We start from the raw sequence: 13,831 nt of genomic DNA, 5'->3' as shown, positions 1-13,831 counted from the left end.
CCATATTAAAAACATACTCTCACTATGTGCAAACATCTGATTTTAGACCCTCTATCCTATTTCATTTGCATATTTACCTATCATTGTTCTAATAGCACTTTATTGTAATTACTACAGCTTTAAAAGAAACCTTGAGAGCTGCTATATTAATGTCTTATGAAATTGTTCTTATTCAAGAGTATTTTGGCTATATTGCCTTTTGCATGTTTTTGTGTACATTTTAGAATCATACTGCCAAGTTTTGGCTTACTTTTACAAAAACCTTTCTGGGGGTTTAGTTGGGATTGCATTCAATCTAAAAATCAGTTTGAAGGGAACTGGCATCTTTATCATATTAAATCTTCCAATCCATGAGCATGGTATACTTCTCTAATTGGGAGTGTTAAAAAAATGTCTCTTACTAACATTTTATAATTTTCTCTATAGCTGTCTTGCACAAAATGTATTAAATTTATTTATAAGCTCCTTGTGTTTTTATGATTGTAAAAATCATTAAAATTTCATTTACTGGTTTACTACCCAATAATTAGTCTATTTTCTTCTCTGTCTCAGTTGAATTCAACTCAGTCATATCTACATTTCAGGTTCTGTCCCTGGTAACAACCAACTTCTGGGTATTAGTTTCTATTACTCTCAAGTTTGGTAGCTATGACAAAATACCAACTCAGACTAGCTTAGGCAGAAAGCTAGTTTATTGGGTCATAACCCAACTGGGGAAGAGTGTGGGGTGAGCTGCTCTTAGGAAAAGGGGGCATGAAAGGTGGGCTGGTGCCTTCTGAATCCTCTCTTACTACTTTCTCTCTGCTTTCATTAGTGTATTAATTAGGTTCATTTTTCTCCCACAGTTGAACTCCTCCCAGGCTGGAACCATCTCCTGGAGTTCCTGGCTCATATCTAGCATGTTAATTAAAAGAAGGGGCTTCCCTCCTCCCCTTAATGTCCATTCAAGTAATGAACTTCAATATACCTAAACTTCAATAGAGCCACACAAACACACATCCTTACTTTCACGATTAGCAGTCCCCATTAGACTCTTAAGCTGATGATACAAGAATTCTTCAAGAGAAATAGGGTGCTCTTCTCAGAAGGAGGAAAGCAGAGTAGATGCCCACCTTATAGATTATTGCTATTTTCTACCTGTTACTTTTCTGGGTGTTTTCTTCTTATTGTGATTTCTAGGCATCACCCCCTTCCACCTCTAGTCTTCAACCTTTCTTTTTACTTTTTTGGTGCGTTTCAGAGACTACCCATGAAATGGCAAAGTGCAGTGATTAGCCATTAGACTTTTAAGGCAAATTGGCCTTTTGAGGGTTGTTGTTTTGTTTTCAAAGCCTGGGGAGAATGGAAGAGAAGCCCAGCTTGATGCTGGCAGGTAAACTGTTTGGGTGGGCCTGGCAGGATCAGGGAGTAATGGGAGAAGGCCTCGGTTCTGAAATCTGAACACAGGACCACTGACTTGCTGAATGACCTTGGGTGATTTCTGTCTTTTCTCTGGGCTTCATATCCTTTCTAAATATAAAGGATTTGGCGATAATGATGTCCCCATGAGAAAGTAGGACCGTTCTTGGCACTATCATAGGTGATGTAACACAGTGGCTGCCATTTCCCTCTGTGAATAGTCTTTGGGGAATTCCCAAGGTCCCTCCCAGGCTGGAGGTGGATAGTTCTTGGTAGAAACACAAAAATGTAGGTCCTGTCCCTTGTAAAACCACAGACCCGCCCTTGGCACCAGGCCAAGTGGTGGCTACATAAATTAGGCTTGGCCTCAGCCCTTAGCCACACACCCTCCTGACAACATGAGACCCAGCAGCTTCTTGGTTCTGGCGGTTCTCCTCGTCCTCGGCATGCTGGTGGGACAGGCAGCTGTCAGTGGAGGTGAGTGGACAAGTGGCCTGGCTGGGGCTGGGTTGGGTTGAGGAGAGGCTGTCAGGGGCAACCTAGGTGCTGACAGGAAGCACTTCTGGAGCAACAGGCAGGGCTTAGGCCTTCACTTCAGCCTCTGGTCACTTCCATTGTATCCAGATAAAGTAGGAAGTTGTCCAGCTTTTCACCCCAGGACTGAGATAGGAAGACTGTGGGAGAAGTGTTGTTATGTGGCCTTGGCCTTAGACGTTGGGACTTCTGCAGAATGAAGTGAGGAGTCCCGGGAATCTGGGCCCTGGGTGTAGGGTCTGTCCCCTGTCTGTCTGCCCTGTAAAATCACCTGAGACTAATCAGTCCTCTGAGAGGAGGTTAAGAACCTGCAAGGCCTCAGAAAGCATGTAATTTGAAGAAGACCACCATTTTACTAAGGAGGACACTGAGACTTAGAGAGGGTGAGGAATTGTCAAGGCAATCTCCAGAGCCAGGAGGAGCTCAGGTCTCCTGGCATGTGTCTTGGAGCTCTTCTCCCCTCAGAAGTGACAATGTATCCTTCTCACTTCTTGGAGTCACTCCAGTCTGGAATCGCCTCCTGAGCACCGGACTTGGAATGGAGGGATGGCAAACTGTGGTCCTGTAGACCCTTCCCCAAAGCTCAGGGAATAGCCTTCCGAGAGCACAAACCCGAGTTAGCCTTGGTGATCCTCCTCCGCCTCAGGTCATAATTTGGGGGACACTGGAGTGAGCAGTGACTGGACCAAGAAGAAAGACAAGATAGTTGAAAGAGGGAGATGGTGTCTAACTATGGGTACGTTTCTTCTTTCAAGAAGCTTACCAAGTTCTGGACAAAGGACAAGTTACACGTCCAGGCATGGGGCATGGTCCAGTCAAAGTTCCACCAAAGCCTGGCTCCTGCCCCAGGATTCAGATGAAGTGCGCCATGATGAATCCCCCTAACAAATGTATGATGGATTCTCAATGTGCCGGGAACAAGAAGTGCTGTATGGGCTATTGTGGAAGAGTCTGTATGACGCCCAAGAACTGAATGGAGGAAGAGGTAACTCCCAGGGGCACAGAGAAAGCTGAGCGGTGGGAAATGATCCTTGGTTCTTGAGAGGGAGGATACTGGAAGGTGATGGGGAAACTGAGGGGTCTCAGAGGCTGTAACTGGGCTTCTTAGAGGAGTGACATGTGGACTTGACCCTATCTCTCACTGCCTCTGAGTGCTTTGACCTGCTGACTCATAGCTCTGGTTCTCCTCTCTCCTACCAGGTGGAGCCTGCTCTTGTTGCACCAGTGAAGACCCAGGACTGCAGTCCCTGGTCCCTACAGCATTTGAATGCCTTTCTCACATGGCTCATTCTTCCTCTCATCGAGGTTGCCTAAACCTGGGCTGCTTCTCTCAGTGATTTCCTAATAAAAGACTGCTTTCTACTCCATTTGTTTGGCTCCTATGACTTCTATGCTCATGGAAGCTCCTGGAGGTGGGTGTGGAGTTGGGATTCCCTCTCCCCAGTGAGGGTGGGGGCGAGAGGGCTCCATGGGAGCTGTTCCTGGTGTGAAGGAGAGCAGGGGCAGGAGCAAGAGACCCCACTCCTAGGGATTAATATTAGAAATCCAATAAACAACCCAAGAACTATATTCTCCATATCACCAGGAAATGGAAATCTGGACATTTCACTTGTTCATGCTCAAGATGCCTCCATTAGCACACAATCCCTTTGGATTAAGAAATATCCTCTCCCAACTTTAGATTTTAGGATGTGAATGAGGAGACAAGACACTCCAAGTCCTTAATCCTTTAGTAGGAATGTTGAATAGTGTTCTCTGGAGATATAAAGTTGGGGGCAGGGCAGATCCAAGTAGTGACGAGAATGGGGAGTATTTGTTGGGCAATCTTGGATGACCTTGTGGCTCTGTTGTTGGCCCCACTGCCCTTGGACAAGGAAGCTCTCAGGAGGCCAAAGCCACAGGAGGAGGAGGAGCATTTTGGGTGGAGTGGGAAAAGCACAGGCTTGGGAGTCAGTGACCTGAGTTCTAGCCCAGCTTTGCCACCTCTGAAAGACTCCCCAGTCACCATGGAAATGTCCCTAGGAAAGTGCCTTCTCATAACAAGCTAGACAGCAAGACTTACCTTCTGCCAGTTACTCCATCAGCAATAATTTATTTCACAAGGTCACTTTTGATGAACCTGAATTATCTTTCTGCCTCTATTTCAATCACAGCCTACATTCTCAGCCTTTTCACACTAGATGGTACTATGCCTTCCCTTTCTGCAGCTTGGTATTTTTATGAAGACACAAATTCATCCACAATACCTGTGCTCCCGGAAGGTCCCATAATCTTTTACTCTTGAGTCACAGTAGAGCATACCATTGCTGCTTCTGGGCACTTCAATTGATGTCGCATCCTGTCCAGCCAGCATTGCCAAAGGCTTCGGCATCACTTCCATGCCTCTTCCTGGAAGTGAGATGCTGCAGCCATTGGATGCTGGATTAAAGTCCATCCTTCCTCTGTGTCTGCTTTTTACCATCACTAGTCCTCACATCTGTGACGGAGCCTATGCATGTGTTGTCTGAACCAGTACATGTGCACATGGGGTGGCTGCAGAGGAGGCAGGGAGAGCAGGCACCTGGACCTTCCAGCTCCCATGGGGGACATGGGCTCAGCTTCCCACTCCTGAGACTGAGCTGGTGAGTATGCTCTAATTGTGGGAACAGCGTTTATATACATAGCAGTCAAGAAATGAAGGTTGGCCCTGGCCGGTGTGGCTCAGTTGGTTGGATGTTGTCCCATGCGCTGAAAGGTCCTGGTGTGATTCCCAGTCAGGGCACATACCAACATACCAGGTTGTGGGTTTGATACCCAATCAGGGTGCATATGGGAAACAACAACCAATCAATCTCTCTCTCTCTCTCTCTCTCTCTCTCTCTCTCTCTCTTCCTCTCTCAAAATCAATTTTAAAAATATATTTTTAAAAAATGAAATGAAAGTTGTCTAAACCAATCTCATGCCAACTGTGAGCACTGGGGCAGCTGCTCTGACCTTCCCTCCATTTCGTCTTCTCGCCCCAGCTTCTGGCCTCGAGTTTAACCGATGATAAAAAGGAAGGAAATCAGAGCTAGTAAGGCTTCCAAGGCATCATGGCCGATATTCACTAACCCCCCTAATGCCTCATAAAAGGCTTTTTCAACTCTGCATGAAGTGAAGGGGAGAGAGCAAGAATGACGGGGAAGTTAAGGTCTGAGCCGCACGATATTAGTGAAAGGACCGCAGCTGCTAGCTGAAGTGCCCAGGATGAGCACCACAGCCTTAAGTCCCTGGCTAATTGGGGGCAGTTCAGCAGCTACCAAGCTCCTCCCAGAGACACCGAGTTCTCCAGCAGAGGAGTTTCTGCTGAGCTGTAACCCTGGTGTTACACCTGCAGGCTCTGTTCTGTGTGCACCGAGGGGTGAGCAGCCAGGGTCACTGATAATGGCTGGACATTCTTTGGCCACTTCTGAGGCTCTCCTTGTCCAGATCCTCCTCAGATGAGGAGACTCTGTTCTAGCCAGCCATGTGTGTCTGCCCCCAGGACTCCAGCGTGACAAGGGTCATGCTCAGACCACTTGTTTCTCAGGTTGTCCCAGGGGCCTGAGCCACAATCTTCCACTGAATTTGGAATTGAAAGTCCCCGCTGACATAATCCAGATCTCATCTTGCAGATGGGGAAACCGATTTCTATGGGTGTCATCAAAGTTCACACTAGGCATCAAGGGCAGAGCTGAAGCCGGGAACTACCTGTCCTAATATGCTTGTTCTCTTTCTATAGGATGTTGACTAAGTCAGGAGGACTAGTAGCCTTAAAAAAAAAAAAAAAAAAAAAAAAAAGGCTTGTTGATCTATTCATTTTACCTGAACCAGAAATCAAGTTCATAGCAAGAATTCCAGGATAATAGAATGATTTGAACCAAAGTGGAGAATCAAAGATAATGCAATTTGGGGAGAAGATAAGAACAATTAAACGGTAAATGGACACTCCATAAAAGGCCAAGTGTTCTGCATCATTTTGGTGTCCTGTCAATAATCTTTCTGCTCCTCTAAATCCTGGCAGCATTTCCCTTCTGGGGGAAGATCTCAAATATGACCAGAGTTGTGCTTTCGATGGCTTGTAATTTGGAAACTGTGTTTAACAAGTTGTTTCCTGTCCATTCTTCTACGAGAGTGATGGAAGGGAAGTGTCCAAAGGAGATCTGAGAATTTCAAACAAACAAAACAAAAATCTTGGTGTGTGTATTGGATGAAGTCCACAAATTGACGAACATGCATTAGCAGATGGGACGTCAGTAGGTAACAACACGATGGTTTTTTTTAACAAATGGCTTCAGTCTTTTAGTTCACTGAGCACTTGCCACTGGTATTTACTGATACAGGAAAAGTAATTAATCATGCTTGGATTTATCTTTTTTTCGTTTACAACTTTAACAATACATATGTTTTTAAATGTCTTTTCCATAAAGTAAGTGGCCTTAATGCAGATAGCAGTTATCAGTTAACCTGAGCTCCTACATTGAGAAGGGGGGTGTCAGTCCAGATCCAGTGAACTTGATTTTGCTGATGACTGTTAGCCAGTTTACAACTTCCCCTTTTATGTACACACCGGATGTTTGTACAGTAAATTTTTCAGACTGTACCTTTAAAAATTTTATTGATGTTCACAGGCATTCTAGCCATCAGAGCTGGTGCAGGAGTGGTAGCTGCCACGTTTTAACCACTGTTTCTCCCCTTCATGACATGAAGATTCATTTTCATTGTTTGAACTAGGATCTTTCTGTGGCTGAGGTTTAAGGACAGAAAGCGATCACTTTAGACCAGTGATGGCCAACCTATGACACGTGTGTCAGAGGTGACACGCAAACTCATTTTTTTGGTTGATTTTTCTTTGTTAAATGGCATTTAAACATATAAAATAAATATCAAAAATATAAGTCTTTGTTTTACTATGGTTGCAAGTATCAAAAAATTTCTATATGTGACATGGCACCAGAGTTAAGTTAGGGTTTTTCAAAATGCTGACACGCCGAGCTCAGAAGGTTCGCCATCACTGCTCTAGACTCTGAGTGAGCTCTTAACCCCCAAACCTCTCATGCTGTCTGTTTCCAAAATGGATTCAATAAACATCATTTTGTACACGTGTAGCCTACTGGATTCCCATGAATAAGAAAGATTTTCAAAACCTCCTAGATATCTCATTGCCCCCTTTTTCCTTTTATGTTTTTTTTAATGTGACATGCCAAACTTTTTTTAAATTGAAGAGAGAGAGAGAGAGAGAGAGAGAGAGAGAGAGAGAGAGAGACATTGATTGGTTGTCTCCCATACCCACCCCAATTGGGAATCAAACCCAAAACCTGGGTATGTTCCCTGACTGGGAATCAAACCCATGACCTTTTGGTGTATGGGATGATGCTCCAACCAACTGAGCTGCACCATCCAGGGCTATCTATATCTATATCTATATCTATATCTATATCTATATTTATAGATCTATATATATAGATCTCTCTAGATATATCTATATATAGATGTATTTATATATATATATATATAGATCTCTCTCTCCCTCTCTCTCTCTCTCTCTATATATATATATATATAGTCAGCTTCTTATTAGCTCCAATTGGTCTCACTGTCTGAATTTGCTGTGATGTCAAAAAATTGACCCACAAAGAGCAAGTTCTGAGTTGGGTGAGATAAATACATGCCCTGAGAATGGAGCTTTTTATGAAGCTACCAGAGAGGTCAAATACTGACAATTTTCTGGAGATGGAGCTTTGGAGTAGCATAAAAGCCATTCTCCCCTTCAGTGGTGGCTGTGCTGCTGGTTTTCATGGGCTATAGTGCAAGTCTGCTAGCTTCCACACAGCTAGGAAGTAAAGGGATGGGAATAGGGCGAATCAAGCTTTCTCTTCTTCTGATATTCGCCTGTTTTTCTTGGTGTGTGTTTTTTTCCACCTTTTTTTAAAATTAAATAAACACTCCATGGATTGTTACAAGCCTTTGGTTAAGTTCTCAACTTCTGAAAAGGTTGATTTTGAAAATATTGGTTAGTGTTCTAACTGCTTTCTGAAAATGCTTACCTCTGTAGTAGGGTTTTTTATGGAGGCCTGCTATCACATTAAAGTGAACTTCTAATCCTGTAACATTATATTCTTCTATCATTAGTAGACTAGTGGCCTGGTGCACAAATTCATGCACATTGAAAGGAAATTAATTAGAAGAAATATTTTAGTATCTCTATTCGCCCTTTCTCTATAATAGAAGTGTCAACCAAATTCATGATCGACAATGACAGATCAAAACACACACCTGAGATTGGCTTCAGGGAGAGCTTTATATGTATCGCGCATGTGCGAGTCAACTTAGCCTGTTATAGATATAGAATAAACTTACTTAATTAGACCTGCTTTCTGATTTAGCTAAATTTTTCCCAGCCCAGTGAAGCACCCCAACTTCTCTTTCAGGTAATTGTCAGCAACACAGCAGTAAATATCAACACAAAGCTAATTATTATTGTAGATCACACAGGGAGAACAAAGGGCAAAATATTTAACTGCAGCAGTGTTTGACTATATTCTGTGCAGTGAGAAAACCTGAAGTCATTTTAAAGGTCCACTGTTTCTTACTTCTTTTCAGTCAGGTCAAGTTTCTAAGCTTTCTAAATCTCCGTTTTCCAGCTAATGAAAAGAAAATAGGAGTCCACCAAGTCTCCTATCTACCTACTCCAAGACTTTTGTGAGGATCAAATGAGATGAGGCATGGGAAAACATTTCATAGATATTTGGTTACAGTGTAAAATGTTTGCACCTGGCTATAAAGCAAGTTATGTTCCTGGGCTGAAGAAAGTGCAAGGAGGCTAGTCGCTAGGGAGAGGAAGCCAGGCATTCTACGTGATGTCCTTACCCGGTGCCCACAGCCACCATTTCCAGGCTGGGCTGGGCTGTGGGCAGCATTTTGCGTCATGGGGTCTCAGCAGCATCGGCTGCGATTTGCTGAGCTGTCGGGACAGGGTGGAGGCAGGGCCTGTGTCCCACTTGGGGGAAGCCAAGTGTTGCTTTGTGGGCACCAGTTCTGCAGCACCATTTCTCTGTAAATGGCCAGGGTGCCTCACTGAAGTTCCTGTGTTGAGTGTCTGCCTCTTGGTGGTCAGTGCACACCATAGCAACTGGTTGGAGGGACACTTAGTATATTAGCCTTTTATATTTATATACTAGAGGCCCAATGCACAAAGATTTGTGCAAGAATGGGCCTTCCTTCACCTGGCTGCCGGCACCGCCTTCGCTCCAGCTGGAGCCACCTTTCCGCCTTCCCACGCTGCCCAGAGACCGGAGTGGCTGGGGCGGTGCGGAACACCTGTGACCATGGTGACGACGCAAGTGTCCCGCCCCACCCTTGGCCACTTGGCACCTGTTAGGTTAATTTGCATACTCACTCCTGATTGGCTGGTGGGCATCATGAAGGTACAGGCATTTTGCATATTTTCTTTTATTAGTGTATATACAGATTAACTGATTAATCTATTAAATGATTAAGTGATTTTTCACATATTTTACTACTGATATGGAAATGATCATATGATTTTTCCCTTTACCTATTAATAGAGACTAGCCCCTTGACTTACTTTTGATTGTTAAACCACCTCTACATTTTTGAAATAACTCCCCACTTGTTAATGATGTATCACCATTTTCACATATGACAATATTAATTAGCTAATATTTTGTTTAAAATCTTTGCCTCATTTTTCTAGCAAGATTGGCACATAGTTTTCCTTGCATGCAATATCGTTGTCATGTTTGGTATTGAAGTTGCAATATCAAACTTCTTTGAAAACAGAATGGTCACAAGTGGGTTGTGGGACTGCAAACAGACAACTTGAGAATAGAAGTGCAGACGCTGTCCGGTTGGTGTGGCTCAATGGTTAAGCAACGACCTATGAACCAGGAGGTCACAGTTTGATTCCAGGTAGAAAACGAAGTGCAGATGCTGTAAGTTATTGGACTGTTAAAAAAATTAGAAAGGTTTTTTTCCCCTAAATTTGGACGGAAACGCACAGAGGACAGGCTAAACTAGAAACTAGAGCTAGAAGAGAGCAATGTAGGTGCACAGGGAAAAAACAGCAGGAGGTAACTATAAGACTGCACTAGAAAGAAGAGGAACCTCACATCTGTCAAAATGGCTGTCATCAAAAAATAACAAACAGCACGTGTTGGCAAAGATGTGGCAAAAAGGGAGCCCTTGTACACTGCTGGTGGGATTGTAAATTGGTGCAGCCACTACAGAAAACAGTATACAGGCTCCTCAAAAAATTAAAATTAGAATTATCAAATGATCCAGCAGTTCTACTTCTGGGTATTTATCCAAAGAAAACAAAAACACTAATTCAAAAAGATATATGAACCCCTATGTTCATTGAAACATTATTTATAATAGCCAAAATAGGGGAGCAACCTAGGTGTCTATCAATAGATGAATGGATAAAGAAGATGTGAGATATATATGTATGTATATATTATTTTGCCATGAAAAATAATGAAATCTGTGAAATCTAAACTAAACAAAACAGAAACAGATTCATAGAGACAGAGAACAAATTAATGGTTACCAGAGGATGAGGGGATGGGTGAAAAGGTGAAAGGGAATAAGAGGTACAAACTTCCAGTTATAAGATAAATAATTCACAACATAGGGAATATAGTCAATAATATTGCAATAATTTTGTACAGTGACAGGTGCATACTAAACTTATCATGGTGATTCCTTCATAATATATATAAAAGTCAAATGACTTTGTTATACACCTAACACTAATATAATATTGTATGTCAACAATACTTTGATTAAAATGAAAGAAAGAAAGAGAGAAAGAAAGAAAGAAAGAAAGAAAGAAAGAAAGAAAGAAAGAAAGAAAGAGTAGTTAGTAGTCAGTGGGTAGAGTTGCTGTTCCAGAGAGCTATCTTTTTCCTCAGCATCTCTCTGCCTCCCACACCTGGTACCAATGGTCCTGTGTGCATCCATCAATATGGTTCTTACCATGACTTAAGATAGGTATGTCCTTTGCCAACATGCAAGCAGAAGCAACACACACTTTTACAGGAGCACAGAGAGAGCTAAAAGGGTAATTTGGCCTACAGTTTACATTCCAAAATGACCTCTTAGACTTTGGCCCTTAAAAACAAAAGAGGAGGGGGGAGATTAACCAAAGAATTTATATGCATATATGCATAACCCATGGACATAGACAATAGTGTAGTGATGGCCTTGTGGGGGGCAGAGGGGGAGGAGGTTAATGGTGGGGGACATATGTAATACTTGCAACAATAAAGGTAAAATTTTGAAAATAAAGTAACTATTTCTTTAAAAATTAAAAACGAGCCCAGCCAGTGTGGCTCAGTGGTTGAGCGTTCACCTATGAACTAGGAGGTCACGGTTTGATTCCTGGTCAGGTACCTGCCCGAGTTGCAGGCTCGATCCCTAGTATGGGGCGTGCAGAAGGTCTCTCCTCTCTTTCTCCTTCTCTGAAATCAATTAAAAATATATTTTAAATAATAAAAACCAAAAAATCCCCAAACAAAAGAAGCCTATACAAAGTCATGGAGACCTAAAGACAGGGGTTAAGGTAGAAAATATCCATCACACAACTTAAACTTGTGTCTGTGCAGTCAGTTCACAATATATTCCCAGACTTGGTTAACTGATCTCCAATTCTCCATAATCTGAAAATTATCCTAGTAATAGCTCCTTATCTTGCCTTGTCATGGTGCCTGTGTGTGTTTCAAGTGTTCATTTATTCAAAGTAAATTCTTCAAATGTACCCATTTCTTAAGTCTGTTGGGAGAAGTAAGGTTTAAATAGTGAGGAGTGAAGTATGTGAGACCTGAGGAATGTCCTGGAAAGATAATTCCCTCCCGTTGCCTCATACTCCACTGCATAAAGCAAGAATTATGAAGGGCTGGGAAGCCTTAACACTCCCTGAAAAAGAGGAAGCTCTTATGGGCTCTCAGACCTATGCCCCAGAACTTATTACAGCTCCTCTGCCTGGGGGGCCGTGAAAGGAACCGCTGATATGAAGAAAGGGCAAGTTAAGGCACTTGTGACCTTGGGTCATGGGCACTACAGCTCCCCCTGCCGGCGGGCCCCAGCCATAGGCGATATAAACGTTCAGTCCCAAGGTTCACTGCACATGTCTGCAAGATGAGGCAGAGCAGCCTCTCCGTTCTCACCGGGATTTTCCTCCTCCTCTGCCTCCACTTGGTGCAGCCTGAATGGAGGGCGATGGGTGGGTGTAGGGTGAGGCGGTCCTGTGTGCGCTCGGGGTGGGGAACGTCCTCAGGGGACGAGTCCACGGGACGAGCTGGGACCCATGCCCAGCAAGGACTCACAGGTGCCCCCAACTCACCTGGTGGCTTCGTTCCTCAGATGTGGTCAAACCTGGACACTGTCCGGAGTTCCCACTTCGCTGCCCTTTCACGATGATACCGCTGTGCCGGCGCGATAGAATCTGCAAGAAGGACAAGAAGTGTTGCTTCTACAACTGTAGATATCAGTGTATGGTGCCGTGGGAGAGTCTGGATTGAGGTAAGAAGTCTCCTGGCTGCCATTCTTACCTTTGCCCCAGAAACGTTCCCAGAGAACCAGGTGTCCCAGAAGGAGCTGAGAGCCGCCAGCTCTGATCTTGCAAGTCACAGATCAGAGCTTTGAAACCGGGATCTGCCCTGAACAATTTGCCTTGAGGACAATCGAGAGACCTCGCTCCTCACCAAATGCACAGTTCACTTCCGTGTAGTGGGCGTCACTGTTCAGTGAATGACGGGGACATTTATCTCCAAGCTCCTCAACCGTTACTGAATGGTTATGATGGCTAGTTTCAATTGCTCTTGTTTTGTTCTTTTAGTTTGTTATAATGAATCACGTTCCTCTTCACATTTAAATTGTGAAGTAAAGGACAAGATGATATCATTCCTTAGGAGGGCTTGCCTGGCGTTCCTAATTCCCAGGCCCTGACTCTTAGCGCTCCTGGGAGGAAGGTATTTGGCAGGATTCAGACCCAGCCAACGCCCCCTGCACAGTTTGCACCGCCCCATGTCTCTGATCCTGTCTTCTCTCCCCAGGTAGAAATCCCTTCTTACCGGGCCCTGAGAAGACACTGGTAGAACAGGCTCCGACTCGGATAACTGGTCTCCAACTCTTCCCTGTTCTCCTCACCCCCCAGACTTCCTTCATCAGAGTTCAATGCTTATTACTATGAAAGCAACACAAAGAAATAAAGTGTTATCTACCTGAAACAATTGTCCATGAAAATCTATGACTGCGGGGTCGCTCTGTGCTCCGCCTTCCGGGAAGATCCTTGAGGGTTTGTAAAAAAGGATGGGGCTGCTGTTTCCCATATAGTTTTGAGCGATTCCTGCATTTCTGCCATGTCCTTCTCTTTCAGGGTCTTCTGACACTCAGATTCCCTGTTGGTCAGTTTCCAAAACCTGACCTTGGGCCGTGGGGCATTTTGAGTCATAGTTTCTGAGTTTGGGTCCCATGGAAGGTGTATCTGTACGTCTGAGATGGAGGAGCGAGGCTTTTGCTGCACTTAGTCTGATACTGCGGCTGCTGGCCTTTCCACACCTTGATGATTGTTCCAGGTTTCTAAGAAGCTCTCCCCTCTTCCCGCTCCTCCACTCATCCCTAAGGGCCCCCTAAACTGTCCCAGAAGGGCCTCCTGACCAGCCTGTGACAGTCCCCCTCCAAGTTGTACATTTCCCTCTCTGGGCCTCATAGTCTTGCCTGGGGTAGAAAGAACCACTGATACTCTGGGTGGTGAGGTCACTGTCTTGGCCTGAATTCCCTGCTTATGAAATACCAGCTGGGACCAGACCATGGGAAAAATATCTTCCAGGTAGCGGGAAGGCCTGAGAGACCCTGACTCACCTTTGCTAGCACCTAC

The 13,831-nt window shown here is 44.1% G+C and overlaps 2 long non-coding RNA genes across 4 annotated transcripts; one reads left to right on the top strand and one right to left on the bottom strand.

The window, feature by feature from the left end:
* The first annotated feature begins 1,759 nt into the window (after window positions 1–1,759).
* Window positions 1,760–13,345, top strand: LOC102421369. 3 transcript variants are annotated; one of them, XR_002827679.1, is made up of 7 exons: window positions 1,760–1,875; window positions 2,688–2,917; window positions 3,133–3,344; window positions 5,672–6,189; window positions 12,316–12,474; window positions 13,008–13,249; window positions 13,331–13,345. It is a non-coding gene; the product is annotated as an uncharacterized LOC102421369 (long non-coding RNA). The 3 variants fall into 3 exon arrangements; XR_002827680.1 differs by lacking the exons at window positions 12,316–12,474; window positions 13,008–13,249; window positions 13,331–13,345 and having other exon boundaries at window positions 1,770–1,875; window positions 5,672–5,866; window positions 5,954–5,968; XR_001346755.2 differs by lacking the exons at window positions 5,672–6,189; window positions 13,331–13,345 and having other exon boundaries at window positions 1,771–1,875; window positions 13,008–13,022.
* On the bottom strand, window positions 5,987–12,650 carry LOC111824573. Its single transcript, XR_002827681.1, has 3 exons — window positions 12,504–12,650; window positions 12,120–12,397; window positions 5,987–6,092 (listed from the first exon to the last, which is right to left on the bottom strand). It is a non-coding gene; the product is annotated as an uncharacterized LOC111824573 (long non-coding RNA).
* Window positions 13,346–13,831: the final 486 nt, after the last annotated feature.

Source organism: Myotis lucifugus, unplaced genomic scaffold (assembly GCF_000147115.1).
Source record: "Myotis lucifugus unplaced genomic scaffold, Myoluc2.0 scaffold_2456, whole genome shotgun sequence".
Classification (NCBI taxonomy): Eukaryota; Metazoa; Chordata; class Mammalia; order Chiroptera; family Vespertilionidae; genus Myotis; species Myotis lucifugus.
Note: the sequence above shows the minus strand (reverse complement) of the source record. Positions and strands in the feature narration are given on the sequence as shown.